This window comes from Pristiophorus japonicus, chromosome 15, assembly GCF_044704955.1.
Source record: "Pristiophorus japonicus isolate sPriJap1 chromosome 15, sPriJap1.hap1, whole genome shotgun sequence".
Classification (NCBI taxonomy): domain Eukaryota; kingdom Metazoa; phylum Chordata; class Chondrichthyes; family Pristiophoridae; genus Pristiophorus; species Pristiophorus japonicus.
Window position 1 is genome coordinate 6123369 of NC_091991.1, and position 25095 is coordinate 6148463.

Genomic DNA, 25095 nt, shown 5'->3' on the forward strand with positions numbered 1-25095 from the left:
GGATTTAACCGCGGAAGAGAGGCAGGCAGTCGGGCTGAACGACCCCCTCGACCGCCCGCTGCCTGGACCGGTTGATGGCCCCCTTGGCCAGGCCCAGGAGCAGCGCTACGAGGAGGCCCTCCGACCTGCCCGCTCCCCTCCGCACAGGGTGCCCAAAGATCAGGAGCGTGGAACTGAAGTGCAACCAGAATTTGAGGAGCAGCCCCTTCAGTGGTGAAGGCTCGAAGGGCCGAATGGCTTACTCCTGCACCTATTTTCTATGTTTCTATGTTTCAGATATTGGAAGAGGGGCTGCAACCTCACATATACAACATAGACGTGGAACATCATCATCATCATAGGCAGTCCCTCGAAATCGAGGAAGACTTGCTTCCACTCTAAAAGTGAGTTCTCAGGTAACTGAACAGTCCAATACGGGAATTACAGTCTCTGTCACAGGTGGGACAGACAGTGGTCGAAGGAAAGGGTGGGTGGGGAGTCTGGTTTGCCGCACGCTCTTTCCCCTACCTGCGCTTGTTTGCTGCATGCTCTCGGTGATGAGACTCGAGGTGCTCAGCGCCCTCCTGGATGCTCTTCCTCTATCTGTGGGGGACATGGAACACAGACTTCTCCAGACCGCAGAAATTGCAGGCGGCCTGGGAGTTCAACAGCTCCACAAACCTGTGAGCATATGCACAGGCGCATACATTACACTGGTAAATACTTCAATATTAGGTTTTCACACAAGGGATCAAGCAACAATGTTTAAACACCTGCCTTGTCAAACCATGTAAATAAACCTTTGCAAGTTCCTGACAAACATCAGAGCCAACATGGTACATTGAGTCACGATTATCTGCGCGACACATCAGGCTGGTTTGAGGTGGAATGAAGCTTTTGGCTCACATAGCTTGACTCCACTATTCAAATCCAAAAGAGGTTCCCCTCGAGGATGGAATCCCAATTGGAGTCCCACTGTGTTATTCCACAGTATGATAGGATTCAGGCTCCTCCATGACCCCTGGCCGGCCTCCCACGTTCAACCCTCCATAAACTTGAGCTCATCCAAAACTCGGCTGCCCCGTGTCCTAACTCGCACCAAGTCCCGCTCCCTCATCACCCACAGTGCTCGCTGACCTACATTGGCTCCCAGTTAAGCAGCGCCTCGATTTTAAAATTCTCATCGTCGTTTTTAAATCCTTCCGGGGCCTCGCCCCTCCCTATCTCTGTAATCTCCTCCAGCCCCACAACCCCCCCGAGATATCCGCGCTCCTCCGATTCTGGTTTCATGTGCAACCACGATTTTAATCGCTCCACCATTGGCGGCCGTGCCTTCAGCTTCCTGGGCCCTAAGCTCTGGAATTCCCCCCCTGTAATGTATGCACCTCTGCGTATGCTCACAGGTTTGTAGAACTGTTGCTCCCAGGCTGCCTGCAATTTCTGCGGTCTAGAGGAGTCCGTGTTCCATGTTTTTATTGAGTGTGCGAGGTTGCAGCCGTTCTTCCAATATTTGAAGGGGCTGCTCCTCACATTCTGGTTGCACATCAGTCCCACTGATCTTTGGGCAACCTGTGCGGAGGGGAGCGGGCAGGTCAGAAGGCCTCTTCGTAGGACTGCTCCTGGGCACGGCCAAGGTGGGCCATCAGCCGGTCCAGGCAGTGGGCAGTCGAGGGGGTCGTTCAGCCCGACTGCCTGCCTCTCTTCCGCGGTTACATCCGAGCCAGGGTGTCCCTGGAGATGGAGCAGGCAGTGTCCACCGGTACGCTCGCGGCCTTCCGCGAGAGGTGGGCGCTGGAGGGACTGGAGTGCATCATCACCCCTGGCAACCAAATTTTAATTTGAACCACGTCTAAAGTTTAATTTGTTAAGTTTGTCGGTTTTAGTGCCCCCCTTTTAGCCAGGGGGCACTTGAACAATTTGTGTTTTTGGTGCCCTCAAAAAAAAGGAGGCACTTGAAAAGTTCTTGGAGTGTGACCCCTTCCCCCCCCCCCCGCTTTAATCAGGGGGAACTTGATTGTTTCTACACAAAATAGTTGTAGAGCTGTTGAGTTGGGAATGGCTTAGCCAGTCACATGATGTTCACAAGACTCAATAAAACCCCAGCCAGTGGGTTTGGGGGATCCACGATGAGGCAGGTGGTTGTGAGCCTGGTGGATGAACTGGTAATGTGTAGTGTGATTGTTAAACCTTTAGAAACATAGAAAATAGGTGCAGGAAAAGGCCATTCGGCCCTTCGAGCCTGCACCGCCATTCAATGAGTTCATGGCTGAACATGCAACTTCAGTACCCCATTCCTGCTTTCTCGCCAAACCCCTTAATCCCCCGAGTAATAAGGACTACATCTAACTCCTTTTTGAATATGTTTAGTGAATTGGCCTCAACAACTTTCTGTGGTAGAGAATTCCACAGGTTCACCACTCTCTGGGTGAAGAGGTTTCTCCTCATCTCGGTCCTAAATGGCTTACCCCTTATCCTTAGACTGTGACCCCTGGTTCTGGACTTCCCCAACATTAATAAGAACATAAGAATTAGGAACAGGAGTAGGCCATCTAGCCCCTCGAGCCTGCTCCGCCATTCAAAAAGATCATGGCTGATCTGGCCGTGGACTCAGTTCCACTTACCCACCCGCTCCCCATAACCCTTAATTCCCTCATTGGTTAAAAATCTATCTATCTGTGATTTGAATACATTCAATGAGCTAGCCTCAACTGCTTCCTTGGGCAGAGAATTCCATAGATTCACAACCCTCTGGGAGAAGAAATTCCTTCTCAACTCGGTTTTAAATTGGCTCCCCCGTATTTTGAGGCTGTGCCCCCTAGTTCTAGTCTCCCCGACCAGTGGAAACAACCTCTCTGCCTCTATCTTGTCTATCCCTTTCATTATTTTAAATGTTTCTATAAGATCACCCCTCATCCTTCTGAACTCCAACGAGTAAAGACCCAGTCTACTCAATCTATCATCATAAGGTAACCCCCTCATCTCCAGAATCAGCCAAGTGAATTGTCTCTGTACCCCCTCCAAAGCTAGTATATCCTTCCTTAAGTAAGGTGACCAAAACTGCACGCAGTACTCCAGGTGCGACCTTACCAATACCCTATACAGTTGCAGCAGGACCTCCCTGCTTTTGTACTCCATCCCTCTCGCAATGAAGGCCAACATTCCATTCGCCTTCCTGATTACCTGCTGCACTTGCAAACTAACTTTATGGGATTCATGCACAAGGACCCCTAGGTCCCTCTGCACCGCAGCATGTTGTAATTTCTCCCCATTCAAATAATATTCTCTTTTACTGGGTTTTTTTCCAAGGTGGATGACCTCACACTTTCCGACATTATATTCTATCTGTCAAACCTTAGCCCATTCGCTTAACCTATCTAAATCTCTTTGCAGCCTCTCTGTGTCCTCCACACAACCCGCTTTCCCACTAATCTTTGTGTCATCTGCAAATTTTGTTACATTACATTCTGTCCCCTCTTCCAGGTCATCTATGTATATTGTAAACAGTTGTGGTCCCAGCACCGATCCCTGTGGCACACCACTAACCACTGATTTCCAACCCGAAAAGGACCCATTTATCCCGACTCTCTGCTTTCTGTTAGCCAGCCAATTCTCTATCCATGCTAATACATTTCCTCTGACTCCGCATACCTTTATCTAACAATATTCCGACAGTGGATAGTCAAGGGGTTATAGCGGGGGAGGAACTTAACACAATCACAATCACGAAGGAGGTGGTACTCAGTAAGATAATGGGACTAAAGGCAGATAAATCCCCTGGACCTGATGGCTTACATTCTAGGGTCTTAAGAGAAGTAGCGGCAGGGATAGTGGATGCATTGGTTGTAATTTACCAAAACTCCCTGGATTCCGGGGAGGTCCCAACAGATTAGGAAACTGCAAATGTAATGCCTCTATTTAAAAAAGGAGGCAAACAAAAAGCAGGAAACTATAGACTAGTTAGCCTCACATCTGTGGTTGGGAAAATGTTAGAGACCATTATTAAAGAAGTAGTAGCAGGACATTTGGAAAAGCATAATTCAGTCAGCAGGGATTTATGAAGGGGAAGTCATGTTTGACAATTTTGCTGGAATTCTTTGAGGATGTAACGAAGAGGGTGGATAAAGGAGAACCAGTGGATATGGTTTATTTGGACTTCCAGCAGGCATTTGACAAGGTGCCACATAAAAGGTTACTGCACAAGATAAAGGTTCACGGGGTTGGGGGTAATATATGAGCATGGATAGAGGATTGGCTAACTAGCAGAAAACAGACAGTCGAGATATATGGTTCATTCTCGGGTTGGCAATCAGTGGAGTGCCACAGGGATCAGTGTTGGGACCCCAACTATTTACAACCTATATTAATGACTTGGAAGAAAGGACCGAGTGTAACGTAGCCAAGTTTGCTGACAATACACAGATGGGAGGAAAAGCAATGTGTGAGAAGGGCACAAATAATCTGCAAAAGGACAAAGACAGGCTGAGTGAGTGGGCAAAAGTTTGGCAGATGGAGTATAATGTTGGCAAGTATGAGGTCATGCACTTTGGCAGAAAAAAATCAAAGAGCAAGTTATTATTTAAATGGTAAAAGATTGCAAAGTGCTGCAGTACAGCGGGACCTGGGGGCACTTGTGCATGAAACACAAAAGGATAGTATGCAGGTTCAGCAAGTGATCAGTTAGGCCAATGGAATCTTGGCCTTTATTGCAAAGGGGATGGAGTATAAAAGCAGCGAAGTCTTGTTACAGTAATACAGGGTATTGGTGAGGCCACACCTGGAGTACTGCATATAGTTTTGGTTTCCTTTTTTACAAAAGGATATACTTGCTTTGGAGGCAGTTCAGAGAAGGTTCACTAGGCTGATTCCGGAGATGAGGGGGTTGATTTATGAGGGTAGGTTGAGTAGGTTTGGGCCTCTACTCATTGGAATTCAGAAGAATGAGAGGTGATCTTATTGAAACGTGTACAAATATGAGGGGGCTTGACAAGGTGGATACAGAGAGGATGTTTCCACTGATGGGGGAGACTATAACTAGGGGGCATAATCTGAGAATAAGGGCCGCCCATTTAAAACTGAAATGAGGAGGGTTGTAAATCTGTTGAATTCGCTGCCTCAGTGAACTGATGAAGCTGGGACTGTGAATAAATTTATGCCAGAGATAGACAGTTTCTTAACTAATAAGGGAATAAGGGGTTATGGGGAGCGGGCAGGGAAGTGGACCCGAGTCCATGATCATATTAAATGGTGGAGCAGGCTCGAGGGGCCAAATGGCCAACTCCTGCTCCTATTTCTTATGTTCTTATGTTCTACTTAAATAGGACCAGGAGTAGGCCATTTGGCTCCTCGAGCCTGCTCCGCCATTTAATAAGATCATGGCTGATATAGATCTTTGTATAGTTGCAGCATAACTTCTACACCCTTTGTATTCTCGCCTTCCAGATATGAAGGCCAGCATTAGATTAGTCTTTTTGATTATTTTTTGTACCTGTCCATACATTTTAATGATCTATGTACCTGGACTTCCAAGTCTCTTTAATTAAATTAATCTGGAATAAAAAGCTAGTCTCAGTAATGGTGACATGACAATGGATTGTGGTAAAACCCCATCTGGCTCACTAATGTCCTTTAGGGAAGGAAAGCTGCCGTCCTTACCCGGTCTGGTCTATACGTGACTCCAGACCCACAGCAATGTGCTGACTCTCACCTGGCCTCTGAAATGGCCTCAAACCACTCAGTCATACCAAACCGCTGCAAAGAAGCAGCGGTTGAAGAAGGCAGCACACAACCACCTTCTCGAGGGCAATTAGGGATGTGCCTTTGTTGCACAATCATTAATGTGGCTGAACATTCAGAGTACAGATGCGACGTGAAAAATCCGGTTTTCTGGATTTCGGACACGAGGCTGATCTGTGGCAGATTTGTCTGGAAACTGGAAAATGTTCTGAAATCCGACCCCCCCTCCGTCCTCGGCCCGACCGACACCCCCGATCTCCGTCGGCCCCAACGACCGCTCCCTCCCCCCACCTATCTACCTTCCGCGGCCCAGGCAAAGACGATCCGAATTGCTCAGAATGCGGAACGGATTTGGCCACGAGGTTTCCGGATTTCGGACGTCACACCTGTAGTGTGCCAGTGGGAGATAGCCAGCTTTGGTTCTCTTTACTTACAGACTTGGTGCTTTGTGTGTTTTTGTTGCTATCTTATTTCCTTGTGCTGCTATTTGTGCCGTGTGTTGGCCCCGTTGTGTTTGTGTAGCAGCAAGAGAATGTGCAGCAAGAAATGTGAGAGAGCGAGAGCAGCTGAAAGGATGGTGATTGATGAAGGGCAGTGTGAGTGTGTGGAGCTGTGGCGGCAGCAAAAGCCTACTGCACCTGGTATTCCCAGGCAGTCTCCCATCCAAGTACTAACCAGGCCTGACTCTGCTTAACTTCCGAGATCAGACGAGATCGGGCGCTTTCAGACTAGTATGGCCGTAGGCATTTGCTGCTCAACTTTCTCTTTCCTTAAAGGCACACAGTCCTGATTGGCTCTTGTGCTCACTTCTATGTCCCCGCCCACAGACCACAACCTTTCACTCCCTTATCGCTCAAAAACATGCCTCTCTCCACCTTAACTTTATTCAATCACCCAGCCTCCACAGCTCTCTGGGACAGAGAATTACACACATTTACAACACTCACACAACAAATTCCTCCTCATCTCACTTTTAAATGGCCCACCCCTTATTCTCAAACTATGCCCTCTACTTAGACATTCCCCCATCAGGGGAAACATCCTCTCTGCATCCACCTCGTTCAGGCCCTCACTATCTTATATGTTCAAAGAAGTTCACCTCCCGTTCTTCGAAATTCCAATGAGCACAGGCCCAACCTGCTCAATCTTTCTTCATAAGTCAACCCCCTCATCTCGGCAATCAACCCAGTGAACCTTCTCTCAACTGCCTCCAGTGCAAGTATATCCTTCCATAAATAAGGAGAACAAAACTGTACGCAGTACTCCAGATGTGGCCTCACCAATATCCTGTACAGTTGTAGCAGGACTTCTCTGCTTTTATACTCCATCCCCCTTGCAATAAAGGCCAACATTCCATTTGCCTTCCTGATTACTTGCTGTACCTGCATAATAAGCGAGGTGGCTCTCTCGAGGCAGAATGCTTACCCGTATATTTCATCTCAGAGGAGATGTTCACATTTTCTTAGCTGACAAGAAACCTGAACTTGCCGAGGTGCTGAAAGATGACGTGTGGCTGGCTAAACTGGCTTACCTCGCAGACATGTTCAGTGAAATGAATAAGCTAAATAAAGCTATGCAAGTTGAGAATGCTAATTTTTTTGCCCAGCGTGAAAAAATTGACGCATTCAAAGGGAAACTGCAAGTGTGGAAGGTTCTTATCTCTGGGGGCACAGCAGATATGTTTGAGCTCCTGCATTCTTTCATTCAAGAAAGAAAAGTTAACTTTGACGCCATCAAACCACAGCTGGTAGCACATCTTTCTGGTCTGCTCAACAAATTCAATACTTATTTCCCAGAACTCACGACAGAACAATCTGCTGCATACCTGTGGGCTACAAACCCCTTTAATGAGGATATTGAAGTTGAACTGCTAACCTCTGTCCCACCAAAGTTATTGGAAGAGCTCATTGACATTTCATCCGACCGCTCCCTCGGAGCCAAGTTCAGTGAATTGCCGCTGGAGACATCTTGGTGTGAATGCTCCGATGAATACAGGACTGCTTCTTCTGCAGCACTGAAAGTGTTGCTCCCATTTAGTACAACCTACTTGTGTGAAGCTGAAATCTCAGCAATGATGTCAATGAAAACCCAAGGCAGGGTGGACATTGACCATGAAATGCACGTGTGCTTGTCGAAGATATCTCCACGCATTGACAGAATTGTTCAGCAACAGGTTTCACAATGAGTAGACCAATTGAAATATTGACTGCGGGATAGATCGATGCTGGAGCTGAGACTGAAGGTAAACTTCCCCTCCCATCACCATCCGATTTGGGGGACACTGTCACAATGAAGTGGAAGACTGTCATGATCAATCTGAAGCGCTACATCTCGTCATGGATCTAATTCTGGTGGGCAAGAAATGAGAGGCATTCAGGCAGTATAGCGAGCTGGGGGCTGCGTCCTTGTGTCAGTGGGAGGAAGGCATAGATTCTTCAACCAAGAAAGAGGGCACCTGACAGCACCTGAGGTATACAGCACAGTTAAAGGAATGGAAATTACTTTCCTTTAACACTGCAGATCCTGAGTAGGGCAAGGGGTTGTCATCTGGAATTGTGAAGTGCAGCATTTCCTCTTTGAGCTGAGTTTGAGTCATTTTTTGGAAACAAACAGGTATCAAGCAAACGGAGCTGCACTTGGCAGGTTTAACTTGGATACAATGAACTTTTTGATCCAGCATTTATTGCTCCAATTGCACCTTCCTCAAGGGAAGGTAGTACAAGTATTTGCAATTTATTATCTGTCAGTTCCTTGGATATATTCAAGAGGGAGTTAGATATGGCCCTTACGGCGAAGGGGATCAAGGGGTACTGAGGGAATGATCAGCCATGATATTGAATGGCGGTGCAGGCTCGAAGGGCCGAATGGCCTACTCCTGCACCTATTTTCTCTGTTTCTATGTTTCTATAACTTTTTGTGTTTCATGCACAAGGACCCCCAGGTCGTTAGATATATTCAAAAGGGAGTTAGATGTGTACTGCAGCATTATGTAATCTCTCCCTATTTAAATAATGATTTGCTTTTTTATTTTTCCTGCCAAAGTGGATAACCTCACACTTTCCCACATTATACTCCAACTGCCATACATTTGCCCACTCACTTAGCCTATTTATATCCCTTTGCAGATTGTTTGTGTCCTCCTCACAATTTGCTTTCCCACCGATCTTTGTATCATCAGCAATCTTGGCTATATTGCACTCGGTCCCTTCATCCAAGTCATTAACATAGATTGTAAATAGTTGAGACCCCAGCACTGATCCCTGTGACACCCCACTAGTTACCGTTTGCCAAACGGTAAATGACCCATTTATCCCGACTCTCTGTTTTCTGTTAAACACAGAAACATAGAAAGTAGGTTCAGGAGTAGGCCATTCGGCCCTTCGAGCCTGCACCACTCTTCAATATGATCATGGATGATCATGCAACTTCAGTACCCCATTCCTGCATTTCTCTCCATACCCCTTGATCCCTTTAGCTGTAAGGGCCACATCTAACTCCCTTTTGAATATATCGAACGAACTGGCCTCAACAACTTTCTGTGGTAGAGAATTCCACAGGTTCACAATTCTCTGAATGAAGAAGTTTCTCCTCATCTCGGTCCTAAATGTTAGTTAGCCAATCCTCTATCCATGCTAATATATTACCCCCAGCCACGTGAGCTCTTATCATGTACAGCAACGGTCTATGTGGCACCTTATCGAATGCCTTCTGGAAATCCAAATACACCACATCCACTGGTCCCCCCTTATCCACCCTACTCGTTACATCCTCCAAGAACTCCAGCAAATTTGTCAAACATCATTTCCCTTTCATAAAACCATGCTGACTCTGCTTGATTAAATCATGCTTTTCCAAATGTCCAGCTCCTGCTTCCTTAATAATGGACTGCAGCATTTTCCCAACGACAGATGTTAGGCTAACTGGTCTATAGCTTCCTGCTTTCTGTCTCCCTCATTTTTTAAATAGGGGCGTTACATTTGCAGTTTTCCAATCCGCTGGGAACTTTCCAGACTCCAGGGAATTTTGGTAGATTGTAAGTAATGCATCCACTATCTCTGCAGCCATTTCTTTTAAGATCCTAGGATGCAGGCCATCGGGTCCAGGGGACCTGTCCACCTTTAGTTCCATTATTTTACAGAGTACTTTTTCTGTAGTGATAGTGATCTTTTAAGTCCGCTCCCACCCCTATAGCCTCTTGATTATCGATTATAGGGATGTTTTTAGTGCCTTTTACCATGAAGACCAATACAAAATATTTGTTCAAAGTCTCTGCCATTTTCCTGTTCCCTCTTATTATTTCCCCAGTCTCATCCTCTAAGGAGCCAATGTTTACCTTAGCTACCCTCTTCCTTTTTATATAAAACTGTAGAAGCTCTTGCTATCTGTTTTTATATTTCTTACTAGTTTACTCTCATAACCCATCTTCTCTCGCTTTATTATTTTTTTTAGTCGTCCTTTGCTGATTTTTTAAAATTTCCCAATCCTCAGGCCTCCCATTAATGTTGGCAACGTTGTCTGCCATTGTTTTCAACTTGATACCATCCTTTATTTACTTCCTTAGTTAGCCACAGATGGTTCTCCCTTCTCTTAAAGGCTTTCCTTCTCACTGGAATATATTTTTGTTGCGAGAAATGAAATATCTCCTTAAATGTCTGCCACTGCTCATCAACTGTCTTACACTTTAATCTATTTTCCCAGTCCACTTTAGCCAACTCTGCCTTCATACCTTTATAATCACCTTTATTTAAGATCAGGACACTGGTTTGAGACCCAACTTTCTCACCCTCAAACTGAATTTGAAATTCAACCATGCTATGATCACTCTTTGCTGGTGGATTCTTTACTCGGAGATCATTTATTAATCCTGTCTCATTACACAGTACCAGATCTAAGATAGCCTGCTCCCTGGCTGGTCCCACAATGTACTGTTCAAGGAAACCATCCTCGATACACTTTGAACTCATCCTCAAGGCTACCTTGACCAATTTGATTTGTCCAATCAATATGAAGATTAAAATCGCCCATAGTTGTTGCCGTACCTTTCTTACAAGCCTCCATTATTTTTTGATTTATACTCTGTCCTACAGTGTAGCTACTGATGGGGGGCCTATAGACTACGCCCACAAGTGACTTCACAGAATCTTACAGCACAGAAGGAGGCCATTCAGCCCATCGTGCCTGTGCCGGCTCTTTGAAAGAGCGATCCAATTAGTCCCACTCCTCCTGCTCTTTTCCCATAGCTCTGCAAGTTTTCCCTCTTCAAACTATTTATCCAGTTCCCTGTTGAAAGTTGTCACTAATCTGCTTCCACTACCCATTCAGGCAGAGCATTCTGGGTTATTATAAACACGCTGCAACGTTTCTTACCCCTCATGTCGCTTCTGGTTCTTTTACCAATCACCTTAAATCTTTGTTCTTTGATTAGCGACCCTTCTGCCACTTGAAATACTTCCTCCTTATTTACTCGATCAAATGCTTTCATGATTTTGAATACTTCCATCAAATCTCCCCTTAACCTTATCTGCTCTAAGGGGAGCACAGGAACAGGAGTAGACCATTTAGCCCCTGGAGCCTGTTCCCCCATTCAATGGGATCATGGCTGATCTGTGACCTAACTCCATATACCTGCCTTTGCCCGATATCCTTTTATATCTTTGGTTAACAAAAAGCTATCAATGTCAGATTGTAAATTAACAACTGACCCGGCATCAATTGCAGATTATGCAAGGGAGTTCCAAACTTCTCCCACCCTCTGTGTGTAGAAGTGTTTCCTAATTTCACTCATGAAAGGTCTGGCTCGAATGTTTAGACTCTGACCCTCGTCCTAGACTCCCCAACCAGCGGGAACAGCTTCTCTCTGTCCACCCCATCTGTTCCCCTTAATATCCTGAAAACTTCGATCAGATCACCTCTTAACCTTCTAAATTCCAGGGAATACAATCCTAATTTGTGTAATCTCTCATTGTAATTTAACCCTTGGAGTGCGGGTATCATTCTGGTAAACCGACACTGCACTCCCTCCAAGGCAGCTGCGATGTCTTGTACCAGGCTGAGCGAGTGGCACAGAGGCAAGAAGGAATTGGTGGGATGTGGGCACTAAGGGCACGAGAACACTGCCAATGCTCGGAATCTGTAGGGTCACCAACCCTCCTGGATTGCCCGGGAATCTCCAGGAATTAAATATTAAATTCCAGGACACTTACGAGCAAAAAACCCGGGAGAGAAATCATTAAAAAAATCATTGTTTAAGAACTCTAAAAATTCTGGAGATGGGAAAAAAACGCCCAGGCAGGGTGATGGGAGGTTGTGTAATGAACCCTCCAGGAATCCATCCTTCAGGATGGCCCCTTTCCTCCATGTGGAGAAGGCCAAATGCTCAAGGCTGAAATTACTGTCTCACTGTGTGTCCAAAAACGACTCGCATTCATCTAGCGCCTTTAACTCAATAAAACACCCCGAGGCGCTTCACAGGAGCAATTATCAAACAAAATTTGACACCAAGCCACATAAGGAGAAATTAGGGCAGGTGACCAAAAGCTTGGTCAAAGAGGTAGGTTTTAAGGAGCGTCTTAAAGGAGGAAAGAGAGGTAGAGAGGTTTGGGGAGGTGTAACGTATTTGCTTCATGGGTCCTTTGCTTAAGAATCCATCTCAACACATTGCTATTAAGAACGAGTTGGTTTATTCACAAAGTTCGTGGTGTGCCACAGGGATCGGTGCTGGGACCACAACTGTTTACAATATACATAGATGACCTGGAAGAGGGGACAGAATGTAGTGTAACAAAATTTGCAGATGACACAAAGATTAGTGGGAAAGTGGGTTGTGTAGAGGACACAGAGGCTGCAAAGAGATTTAGATAGGTTCAGCGAATGGGCTAAGGTTTGGCAGATGGAATACAATGTCGGAAAATGTGAGCTCATCCACCTTGGGAAAAAAAACAGTAAAAGGGAATATTATTTGAATGGGGAGAAATTACAACATGCTGCGGTGCAGAGGGACCTGGGGTCCTTGTGCATGAATCCCAAAAAGTTAGTTTGCAGGTGCAGCAGGTAATCAGGAAGGCGAATGGAATGTTGGCCTTCATTGCGAGAGGGATGGAGTACAAAAGCAGGGAGGTCCTGCTGCAACTGTATAAGGTATTGGTAAGGCCGCACCTGGAGTACTGCGTGCAGTTTTGGTCACCTTACTTAAGGAAGGATATACTGGCTTTGGAGGGGGGTACAGAGACGATTCACTCGGCTGATTCCGGAGATGAGGGGGTTATCTTATGATGATAGATTGAGTAGACTGGATCTTTACTTGTTGGAGTTCAGAAGGATGAGGGGTGATCTTATATAAACATTTAAAATCATGAAAGGGATAGACAAGATAGAGGCAGAGAGGTTGTTTCCATTGGTCGGGGAGACAAGAACTAGGGGGCATAGCCTCAAAATACGGGGGAGCCAATTTAAAATCGAGTTGAGAAGGAATTTCTTCTCCCAGAGGGTTGTGAATCTGTGGAATTCTCTGCCCAAGGAAGCAGTTGAGGCTAGCTCATTGCATGTATTCAAATCACAGATAGATAGATTTTTAACCAATAAGGGAATTAAGGGTTACAGGGAGCGGACGGGTAAGTGGAGCTGAGTCCAAGGCCAGATCAGCCATGATCTTGTTGAATGGCGGAGCAGGCTCGAGGGGCTAGATGGCCTACTCCTGTTCCTAATTCTTATGTTCTTATGTCCTCTACCGTAAAGATTGATACAAAATATTTGTTCAGAGTTTCTGCCATCTCCACTAATTCCCTGGTCTCGTCCTCTCAGGGACCAACATTTACTTTAGCCACTCTTTTCCTTTTTGTATACCTATAGAAACTCTTGCTATCTGTTTTTATATTTCGTGCTAGTTTACTCTCATAGTTTATCTTCCCTTTCTTAATCATTTTTTTAGTCATTTCTTATGTTAGAACACACCTGGAATACTGTGTTCAGTTCTGGGAAACACACCTTAGGAAGGATATATTGGCCTTGGAGGGAGTGCAGTGTAGGTTTACCAGAATGATACCGGCACTCCAAGCGTTAAATTATGAGGAGAGATTACACAAATTAGGATTCTATTCCCTAGAATTTAGTAGGTTAAGAGGTGATCTGATTAAAGTTTTCAGGATATTAAGGGGAACAGATGGGGTGGACAGAGAGAAACTGTTCCCGCTGGTTGGGGAGTCTAGGACGAGGGTCAGAGTCTAAACATTAGAGTCAGACCTTTCAGGAGTGAAATTAGGAAACACTTCTACACACAGAGAGTGGGAGAAGTTTGAAACTCTCTTCTGCAAACTGATGCTTGATCAATTGTGAATTTTAAATCGGAGATTGATAGATTTTTGTTAGCCAAAGGTATTAAGTGATATGGGGCAAAGGCGGGTTTATGGAGTTAGGTCGCAGATCAGCCATGATCCCATTGAATGGCGGAACAGGCTCGAGGGGCCGAATGGCCTCCTCCTGTTCCGCTGTTCCTCTTACAGTGAGAGTGTCACACGGAATATCTTCTGAAAGTTGGGCTTTGTCAGTCTGCTCGATCCTCAAAAAAACTCCTGCTGACCTTCCGTGAGAATAGTTCAGTTTTCAGAGTGCCGAGGAGCCCGTGATTGCTCCAGCCCCGATGGTCCAAAACTGTGATGGTGAGAGTCGTGAGAAAGCTGCAATACTTCATACCAAGTAGATCAAGGAGGAAGAGGAGGAGGGAGCCTCGACATGACCAGCAAATCACATAGGCCTTGGACTCTTCAGGGTGTTCCATTGTCAAAGGTTAAACTGAAAACCACAGGTGAGAAGCAGTGGTCACAACTCCTGCACCCTTGTATACGAGCTACTTCCATCTGTATCGCAGTGCAAAGATTAACCCTTAGTATTATTACATTTATATAGCATGAGCACTCCTCCATCCTGGTGTCAGCTGTGGCTCAGTGGGTAGCACTCTCATCTCTGAGTCTGAAAGTTGTGGGTTCAAGTCCCACTCCAGCAAGTTGCAGGACAAAAGTCCAGGCTGACACTCCCTGTGCAGTGCTGAGGGAGTGCTGCACTGTCAAAGGTATTGTCTTTTGGATGAGATGTTAAACTGAGGCCCTGTCTACCTTTGCAGTCAGCTGTAAATGATCCCATGCCCCTGTCTGATCTCAAAGGTGGACAGAAAAGATCCTGTGCCACTTTGATGAAGAAGAGCAGTGGAGTTATTCCCGGTGTCCTGGCTGATATTTATCCTCAACCAACACCACTAAATAAAGAGATTATCCAGCCATTCATCACATTGCTGTGTTTGTGGGAGCTTGCTGTGCACAAATTGGCTGCTGTGTTTCCTGCATTACAACAGGGACTGTAGCTTGAAAATACTTCATTGGCTGTAAAGCGCTTTGTGAGGTTGTGAAAGGCGCTCTATAAATGCAAGTCTTTTGATAATCAGCAGCCATTCAGGGAAGTTTGCTTTGTTCCTGACGGATTCCTCCCCTGTGTAAAGTTTTTCACTTGATGGCAATGGCGGGGGTGAGGCGTTCTGGGCGGGCGGTCAGCCTCCAGCGCCCCGCGGCGATCCTCGGCTCCGGTTTAGCAGCTGCGCCTGGTCGCGACACCGGCGCGAGTTTATGCTCCTGCCCGACCCGTCTGCCCCGCAGCGCGCCCCGCACTGACCGCCCGGGAAATCGGGCGGTCCCACCATCCCAACTGCGGAGAGGTGAGTAATGGACTCCTGGGGTAAGTGTGATAGTTTTCCCTTTAAATTATTTTTATGATTTATGTTGTGGCGTGGACAATGTTTGGGAATGTTTTTGTGGGCTTTTTTCAGTTCCCCCCACCCCACCAGACGTCTCTGGGAGCGCTCCCGGTCCGACTCTTCAATTAAATATGGAGGCACTTTTAGAGGAATCAAAAATAACTAGAAGATATAATGTTACTGACTGAGGCGCAAACTGTTCCCGGGCGCTAGCTTTACTGCCCCACCACCATTACCGCCCCGAAAACATCAAAACCGAAAATCCAGCCCCTTGCCTTTTCCAGCTCAACTATCGCTGTGTTTCCATCACGTATATATCCCTCTGTTATGAACTTTTTGTGTTGTGAATTGTAATGTATGCATCTGTGAGAATGCTCACAGGTGTGTTGAGCTGTTGCATTGTGAGTGGCTTAGCCAGTCACGTGATGTTCACAAGACTCAATAAAACCCCAGCCAGTTGGGTTCGGGGGATCCACGATGGGGCAGGTGGTTGTGAGCCTGGTGGATGAACTGATAATGTGTCGTGTGATTGTTAAACCTTTGCTAATAAACCAACGAGTTCTTCATCGCAATGTGTTGCTGTGAATTCTTCAGCAAAGAACCCATGAAGCACATACATTGGATGAATAAGAAAAGGTTGCTCCATGGTTATTTTTAATGTGAAAATGGGCAGGAAGCCGAGACGAATTAAAGCGGTCAGGTCATTCTCAGACTCACAATGAGAGCTCACGCGGAACCTTCCTCTCCTTTGCTCAGGGCCAGTGAGGCTGGGAAACACTGTACCAGGCGACAGGAGCTGACTCAACACAGATCAGCAACTGAAACGGTGGCGGTCCTGGTCTGATCGCCTCTCATTGGGTATCGTGGCACAGTGGTCATGCTATTGAACTTGTAACCTGGCGACCTGGACTAATGATCCAGAGACATGAGTGCAAATCCCACCAACTGGCCAATTGAAAATGTCAAAACCGGGCTTGATCGATTTTTGTCAGGCCAGGGTAGTAAACGTCACGGAATCAAAGCGGGTAGATGGAGTTAAGATACAGATCAGTCGTCATCTAACTGAATTACGGAATAGGCTCGACGGGCTGAATGGTCTACTATGAAAGAAAAAAAAGAAAGACTTGCATTTATATAGCGCCTTTCACAACCTCAGGACGTCAAAAAGCGCTTTACAGCCAATGAGGTACTGTTTGGAGTGTAGTCACTGTTGTCATGTGGGAAACGCAGCAGCCAATTTGCGCACAGCAAGCTCCCACAAACAGCGATGTGATAACGACCAGATAATCTGTTTAGTGATGTTGGTTGAGGGATAAATATTAGCCAGGACACTGGGGAGAACTCCATCATAGTGCCACAGGATCTTTTATGTCCACCTTAGAGAGAAGACGGGGCCTTGGTTTAACATCTCATCTGAAGACGACCCCTCCGACAGTGCAGCATTCCCTCAGTACAGCACTGGGAGTGTCAGCCTGGATTTATGTGCTCCAGTTCCTGGAGAGGGACTTAAACCCACAACCTTCTGACTCAGAGGCGAGAGTGCTGCTCACTGAGCCACAGCTGGTATCTGTTCCTCTGTGATTCTGGATTTAGGTCAGTGGAAAATAATCTGAGCAGACAATCACAAGGCAAGAAATGAAGCAACTGGTGGAACATTTGCTCGGATCGAGTTGTGAATTTGTGAGTTTGGCGCCATCTAGTGCCGGTCCAATTGAATTCAAACAAAGGACCGGCAAAGTCTTGATTCAGCAGATAAAGTGCAACTTCCCCACTGACACCTGGGAGTCCCTGGCCAAAGACCGCCCTAAGTGGAGGAAGTAGATCCGGGAGGGCGCTGAACATCTTGAGTCTTGTCGCCGAGAGCATGCAGATCATCATCATATCATCATCAATAGGCAGTCCCTCGGAATCGAGGAAGACTTGCTTCCACTCCTAAAGTGAGTTCTTTGGTGGCTGAACAGTCCAAGTCACAGGTGGGACAGATATTCGTCGGGGGAAGGAGTGGGTGGGACAGGTTTGCCACACACTCCTTCCGCTGCCTGCACCTGACCTCTTCACGCTCGCGACCTTGAGATTCGAGGTGCTCAGCACCCTCTCGGATGCACTTCCTCCACTTAGGGCGATCTTCGGCCAGGGACTCCCAGGTGTCAGTGGTGATGTCGCACTTTACAAGGGCAGCTTTCAGGGTGTCCTTGTAGCGTTTCTGCTGTCCACCTTTGGCTCATTTGCCGTGAAGGAGCTCCGCAAAGAGCAATTGTTTAGGGAGCCTCGTGTCGGGGCATGCGGACAATGTGGCCTGCCCAGCGAAGCTGATCGAGTGTGGTCAGTGCTTCAATGCTGGGGATGTTGGCCTGGTCGAGGACACTGATGTTGGTGCGTCTGTCCTCCCAGGGGATTTGTAGGATCTTGCGGAGACATTGTTGGTGATATATCTCCAGCGACTTGAGGTGTCTACTGTACATTGTCCATGCCTCTGATCCATACAGGAGGGTGGGTATTATGACAGCCCTGTAGACCATGAGCTTGGTGGTAGGTTTGAGGGCCTGGTTTTCAAACACTCTCTTTTCCCTGGAGGTGCTGGAAGAGGGAATCTTTTCCAACCTGCCTCTCGGGGAGCTCGACCTGAGCCACAACGAGCTGCGCGAGATCAATCTGGACGCCTTCACGTCCAAGGGTCACAGGAAGCCGCTCAACGTGGACCTCTCGGGCAATCTGAACGCCACTGTCGTCCGAAGCCTCGACAAATTCTTGTATTCAAATCACAGATAGATAGATTTTTAACCAATAAGGGAATTAAGGGTCACGGGGAGCGGGCGGGTAAGTGGAGCTGAGTCCACGGCCAGATCAGCCATGATCTTGTTGAATGGCGGAGCAGGCTCGAGGGGCTCGATGGCCTACTCCTGTTCCTAATTCTTATGTTCTTGTGTTCTTATGTTCAAACGCGTCCCCAACCTCGACAGCCTGAACCTGTCGGGGAACCGGTTGCAATCTGTGCCGACCCGCCATTTTTCCGACGTCCCGCTGCGCTCTCTCGGCCTGGACCATAAAGCCGTCTCCAGCCTTCCCGAGAACACCTTCACCTGGCTGCAGGAGCTGACCCGCTTGTCGCTCCGCAGTCCTCCCGAGCTGAGCGCGCTGTCTCCCAACAGCTTCAAGGGGGCTGCAGAACCTCCGGACCTTGGACCTGTCGCCCAACCCGAGGCTGAACTCCTTGAACATGGCGGTGTTCGATGGCCTGGGCGCCCTGCAGGAGCTGAGCCTGGAAACGACTGGGGTGGCGATGCTGTTGAGCGCCGTCCTGAACTACCTGCCCTCCATCAAAAAAATCTCGGTGGGGGACAGCCCGCTGAGGTGTGGCAAGAAGGCGAAGGAAGGTTCGTTCCACCGGCAGTTTGGTTTTGTGCAGAAGGAACAGATGCTGCACTGTCTCGAGTCAGCGGGTCCCCAGACACTCAGTACGTCCTGAAATTGAAATGAGCCGAATTAGAACCGCAGTGAAGAGAGATGGGCTTGTAAAAAATTTTGGGACAACTTTTGCCCGTCTCTCTGAATGAAACAAGAAGTGCCTTCGTTTACGAAACTTTCCCATATTTCCAAAAAATCTTACAAGACCTCCCCTCCTTAAAAAGTTTCTCTCTCTCTCGTACGTGTTGAATACCCTCCCTCACGTCACAGGTTGACAGCCCTGCGCCATTTTTTTAGTTTCGATAAATGGGTGTGTTCGGGGGGCCGAGGGGGAAAGCATCAATCTTCAACAAAATGGGGTACTGAGGTGAATGATCAGCCATGATCATATTGAATGGTGGTGCAGGCTCAAAGGGCCAAATGGCCTCCTCCTGCACCTATTTGCTATGTTTCTATGTTTCCTCAGGCGGCCGAAGGCTGCACTGGAGCACTGGAGGCGATGTTGAACCTCCGCCTTTGTTGACAAGAGGCTCCCGAGGTACGGGAAATGGTCCACGTTGTCCAGGGCCGCGCCGTGGATCTTGATGACTGGGGCTGTGCGGCGAGGACAGACTGGTGAAGGACCTTTGTCTTACGGATGTTAAGCGTAAGGCCCATGCTTTCGTACGCCTCAGTAAATGCGTTGACTATATCTGGAGTTCAGCCTCTGTAAGTGCGCAGACGCAGACGTCGTCTGCGTACTGTAGCTCAACGACAGAGGTTGGGGTGATCTTGGACCTGGCCTGGAGATGGCGTAGGTTAAACAGCTTCCCACTGGTTCTGTAGTTTAGTTCCACTCCAGCGGGGAGCTTGTTGACTGTGAGGTGGAGCACGGCAGCGAGGAAGATGGAGAAGAGGGTTGGAGCGATGACGCAGCCCTGTTTGACCCCAGTCCGGACATGAATTGGGTCTGTAATGGATCTGTTGGTAAGGATCATGGCCTACATGTCGTTGTGGAGCAGGCAAAGGATGTTGACAAACTTTTGGGGGCATCCAAAACGGAGGAGGACGCTCCATAGACCATCATGGTCGACAATGTCAAAGGCCTTTGTAAGATTGAAAAAGGCCATGTATAAGGGCTGGCGCTGCTCCCTGCAGTTTTCCTGCAGTTGTCGTGCTGCAAAGATCATGTCCGTTGTGCCCCGTAGGGGACGAAATCCGCACTGTGACTCCGGGAGGAACTCCTCGACTACAGGAAGAAGACAGTTGAGGAGAACTTTAGCGACAACCTTCCCAGTGGCTGATAGCAGAGAGATTCCTCTGTTGTTGCTGCAGTCGGACTTGTCCCCCTTTTTAAAAGATGGTCACGATCACTGCATCTCTGAGATCTCCCGGCATGCTCTCCTCCCTCCAAATGAGAGAGATGAGGTCATGTATCTGTGTCAACAGTGCCTCTCCGCCATACTTTAGCACCTCAGCAGGGATTCCATCCGCTCCCATAGCCTTGTTGTACTTGAGCTGTTTTCTGGCTTTGCCTACCCCGTTCTGCGTTGGGGTTTCACTGAGGTGGTGGCAGGTCGCATGCTGCAGGATGGAGTCGAGAACACTCGAGTCAAAGGCAGAGTCTCGATTGAAACCAAGCGCAGGCAGCGGAAAGAGCGTGCGGCAAACCAGTCCCACCCACCCTTACCCTCAACCACTGTCTGTCCCACCTGTGACAGGGACTGTGGCTCTCGTGTTGGACTGTTCAGCCACCTAAGGACTCATTTTAAGAGTGGAGGCAAGTCTTCCTCGATTCCGAGGGACTGCTTATGATGATGATGATGATCCGGCAGACGGTCAAGGGAAGCAGTCCTTGGGCCCAGGACGTACTCCAGACCCGGACCCAAACCTCTGGACCCAAACCTCTGGACCCAAACAGGGCGATAGAAATTTCAAACTTTCTTCCCCCAGAAGGCTGTGGATGCTGGGCGACAATATGAACGTTTCAGGCTGAAATCGGTGGAGTTTTGTTGGGTAAGGGCATCGAGAGAGATGGAGTCAAGTCGGGTAAATGGGGTCGCGGTGCAGATCAGCTGTGATCGAACTGGAAGGCCCGAGGGGCTGAATAGCCTCCTCCTGTTCCGAACGTTACTCTGTCACGGCACAAAACAGAGGGGCTGTTTGCACAGTCCTCAGACCGTATCGACAAAGCGTATAAAGCAGGATACATAGAAACATCGAAACATAGAAAATAGGTGCAGGAGTAGGCCATTCGGCCCTTCGAGCCTGCACCACCATTCAATAAGATCATGGCTGATCATTCACCTCAGTACCCCTTTCCTGCTTTCTCTCCATACCCCTTGATCCCTTTAACCGTAAGGGCCATATCTAACTCCCTCTTGAATATATCCAATGAACTGGCATCAACAACTCTCTGCGTCAGGGAATTCCACAGGTTAACAATTCTCTGAGTGAAGAAGTTTCTCCTCATCTCAGTCCTAAATGGCTTACCCCTTATCCTCAGACTGTGTCCCCTAGTTCTGGACTTCCCCAGCATCGGGAATATTTTTATTTGTTCTGATTAACAACAGTAAAATTCTGATTCAAGGGTAAATCAAGGCACAGAAACGGGTCATTCAAACCGGTCACACCTGTGGTGCTGTCCTTCTCCATCTGTGCCACTTACAACAACAACAACTTCCATTTATGTAGGGCCTTTAACAGAGTAACACATCCTATAATCACACATGTCAGCTGTGGCTCAGTGGGCAGCACTCTCGCCTCTGAGGCAGAAGGTTGTGGGTCCAAGCGCCCACTCCAAAGACTTGGATCACAAAATCTCGGCTGATGCTCCCAGTGCAGTGCTGAGGGAGTGCTGCACGGTTGGAGGTGCCGTCATTCAGATCAGGCGCTAAACCGAGGCCCCAGCTGTTCTCTCAGCTCGCACTATTTCAAAGAAGAGCAGGGTAGTGCCTGGACCAACATCCCTGAAACAGATTATCTGGGTCATTATCACATTGCTGTGTGTGGGAGCTTGCTGTGCACAAATTGGCTGCTGCGTTTCCCACATTGCAACAGTGACTGCACTCCAAAAGTATTTCATTGGCTGTAAAGTGCTGAGGGACGTCCGGTGGTCGTGAAAGATTACTGTATAAATGCAAGTCTTTCTTTCTCAAATCAAGCGTGACCACTTCGCTTGGAGCGCTGAGGGATGGTGACGGCAGAGCGGGCCACAGTGTCCCATGCAGTGCGGCCGGATTCACCGGCTCCTTCCCTCCCTGACTGGGAAGGGCCAATGCCGAGGGTGTTTCAAGGTCGTGCTTTGACTGGCCAGTGACGGCACCTGGGATCCCCGAAGCCCAGCCCCAAGCTCTCTGACACAGTGCGGGGCTAATCAATGGCGGCATTGCAAACATTCAAACAGCAGCAGCACGGTGGGTGGTGGATTTGTTTTTTGGTCGACCTGATCACCACTGCTTTTAATTAGCGCTCCCCGAGCGAATTTATGATCACGAGGCGCTGTGCACCGGATGACGTCGTGATCTCCGGGGAGGCAAGAGATCGAGGCGGTAAGTTTTAGCGCCAGCACTAACTCGCCATGCAAGTAGGCGGGCGTTGGTACTTTCGCCACGCCCGGTCGGTGTACCATCAGCGCCTCGGTATCACCCCCTGGGGGCCCCAACGGGAAGCACAAAGGAGGCCAATTTCTCCCCCAATTTCCCGACAAATATTTTTGTTGACATTGTCTGCCCTTGGTTGTGCCGTGTCGAGCCTGAGAAAACCCCTCGGCAAAGTTATGGAGATAACAAAAATGTTTAAAAGAAAAATAACATCTGTAGATTGTTCAGAAGTTTAACAAAGCTTGGGCACTGATTAACTCTCGTTGGACTTCGAAATGTTCTGATAAGCAAGGCTCAGTCAGAGAATTTTGGAGCCAATTTCATGGCAAATAAAATACTTCACAATGATCAAAGTGTTTGTGTAATGTTGGTAAAAGTGTTAGCGGGTCAGGTTGCCCGCTGTCGAGCTCATAACCTTGGGAAGGTGAAAAGGGAACGGTCATGTCTGGATTATACATTTCAGTTGTAGTTTTACTTTTGAGATTGTAGGATGGGTGAGGAATAATCAGCAAACAGCTGGGCATCTTTAACATCGTAAAACGGTGGATGCCGCTGTACAGGGGCGCTATCAAACATCATTGCACCCTGAGCCACATCAAGGCGATATTCGGACAGGTGACCAAAAGCTCGGTTTTAAGGAGCGTCTAGAAGGAGGAGAGAGTAACGGAGAGGTTTAGGGAGGGAGTTCCAGAGCTTGGGGCCCAGGCAACAGAAGGCACGGCCACTGATGGTGGGTGATTATAATCAGGGGTGCGCAAGAGATCAGAATTGGAGGGGCGCAGAGATGTCGGAGGGTTGTGGGGCTGGAGGGGTTTATAGAGATAGGGAGGGGACTGCGAGGCCATGCAGGGATTTCGAAAACAAGAGAAGGAGGAGAAATTACCGGGGTTTCACTGAGACACGCATAACTGTATTTAGGGATAAAGGCGAAAGAATTCTGGCCTGAGACTATAAGCAGGTGGAAAGTGTTAGATGAGGTCAGAAGAAAGACAACTGCAGACATGATGTTAAACTGAACAGAGTTCATGTTTTCTTGTTTCAGCTTCTCCACCAAGTTATGGTGCCTCTCACATTCCACCCTCCGTAAACTTCAGCTCATCCAAAGCTCGGCTGACCCATGTCCTAACTCACACCGAGTCCCGCTCCCCCAGCACCCCCTGTGCTCACTGCCCCGTGTCCTAACTTGCACCGAGTCCCGCTCACCCATCACCCCCTGTGCTCGCTGCCCCGTGTCCTAACTCGCACCAAGTCCCGCTCACCCATCACTCCCTGTGCTCACTGCCCTGTGTCCTAACTCACACCGAGTCCCGCTCACCCATCACCCCCTGTGCTCACTGCCCTGTGTCCTAACTCGCACCTAGTCCCACTCACCCATCACCCCCTGTGCTCACTGCCCCGTGTCCTAACTCGCACCGAGTCCCGCTCACCCATCACCCCCTGTGCTCACTGCCCCGTGTCCTAACTCGCACCGAGTCCCGCTCACCCATCACCCACTGTGCTCACTGCCCCGTGTCCTAACTCGCACCGAGTCCCACTCACCCATTACCCCCTGTGCTCACTGCCCTGTGTCCTAACTCGCACCAAGTCCCGCTCACCCATCACCCCTGTGCTCGCTGCCCGTGTCCTAACTCGCACCGAGTCCCGCTCACCCATCACCCCCTGTGCTCACTGCCCTGTGTCCTAACTCGCACCGAGTCCCGCTCACCCATTACCCCCTGTGCTCACTGCCCCGTGTCCTAACTCGCACCGAGTCCCGCTCACCCATCACCCCCTGTGCGCGCTGCCCCGTGTCCTAACTCGCACCGAGTCCCGCTCACCCATCACCCCCTGTGCTCACTGCCCCGTGTCCTAACTCGCACCGAGTCCCGCTCACCCATCACCCCCTGTGCTCACTGCCCCGTGTCCTAACTCGCACCGAGTCCCGCTCACCCATCACCCCCTGTGCTCACTGCCCTGTGTCCTAACTCGTACCGAGTCCCACTCACCCATCACCCCCTGTGCTCACTGCCCCGTGTCCTAACTCGCACCGAGTCCCGCTCACCCATCACCCCCTGTGCTCTCTGCCCTGTGTCCTAACTCGCACCGAGTCCCGCTCACCCATCACCCCCTGTGCTCGCTGCCCCGTGTCCTAACTCGCACCGAGTCCCGCTCACCCATCACCCCCTGTGCTCACTGCCCGTGTCCTAACTCACACCGAGTCCCACTCACCCATTACCCCCTGTGCTCGCTGACCTACATTGGCTTCCGGTTAAGCAATGCCTCGATTTTAAAATTCTCATCCTTGTGACATAAGAACATAAGAAATAGGAGCCTGCTCTGCCATTCAATCAGATCATGGCTGATCTTCTACCCCAACTCCACCTTTCTGCACTATCGCCAGATCCCTTGATTTGTTTACAAATCCCTCCATAGCCTCACCCCTCCCTACCTCTGTAACCTCCTCCAGCCCCACAATCCCCCGAGATCTCTGCACTCCTCTAATTCTGGCTTCTTAAGCATCCCCGATTTTAATTGCTCAACCATTGGTGGCCGTGCCTTCAGCTGCCTGGACCCTAAACTCTGGAAACTTCTTCACTCCGAGAATTGTGAACCTGTGGAATTCTCTACCACAGAAAGTTGTTGAGGCCAGTTTGTTAGATATATTCCAAAGAGAGTTAG

The 25095-nt window shown here is 48.5% G+C and overlaps 1 non-coding gene and 1 pseudogene across 1 annotated transcript; one reads left to right on the forward strand and one right to left on the reverse strand.

Moving 5' to 3' along the window:
• Positions 1-6338: 6338 nt before the first annotated feature.
• Positions 6339-6457, reverse strand: LOC139226117 (5S ribosomal RNA). The gene has a single exon (XR_011587221.1). It is a non-coding gene; the product is annotated as a 5S ribosomal RNA (ribosomal RNA).
• Positions 6458-17968: 11511 nt separating this feature from the next.
• Positions 17969-18928, forward strand: LOC139281343 (tsukushi pseudogene; annotated as a pseudogene).
• The last annotated feature ends 6167 nt before the right edge of the window (positions 18929-25095 follow it).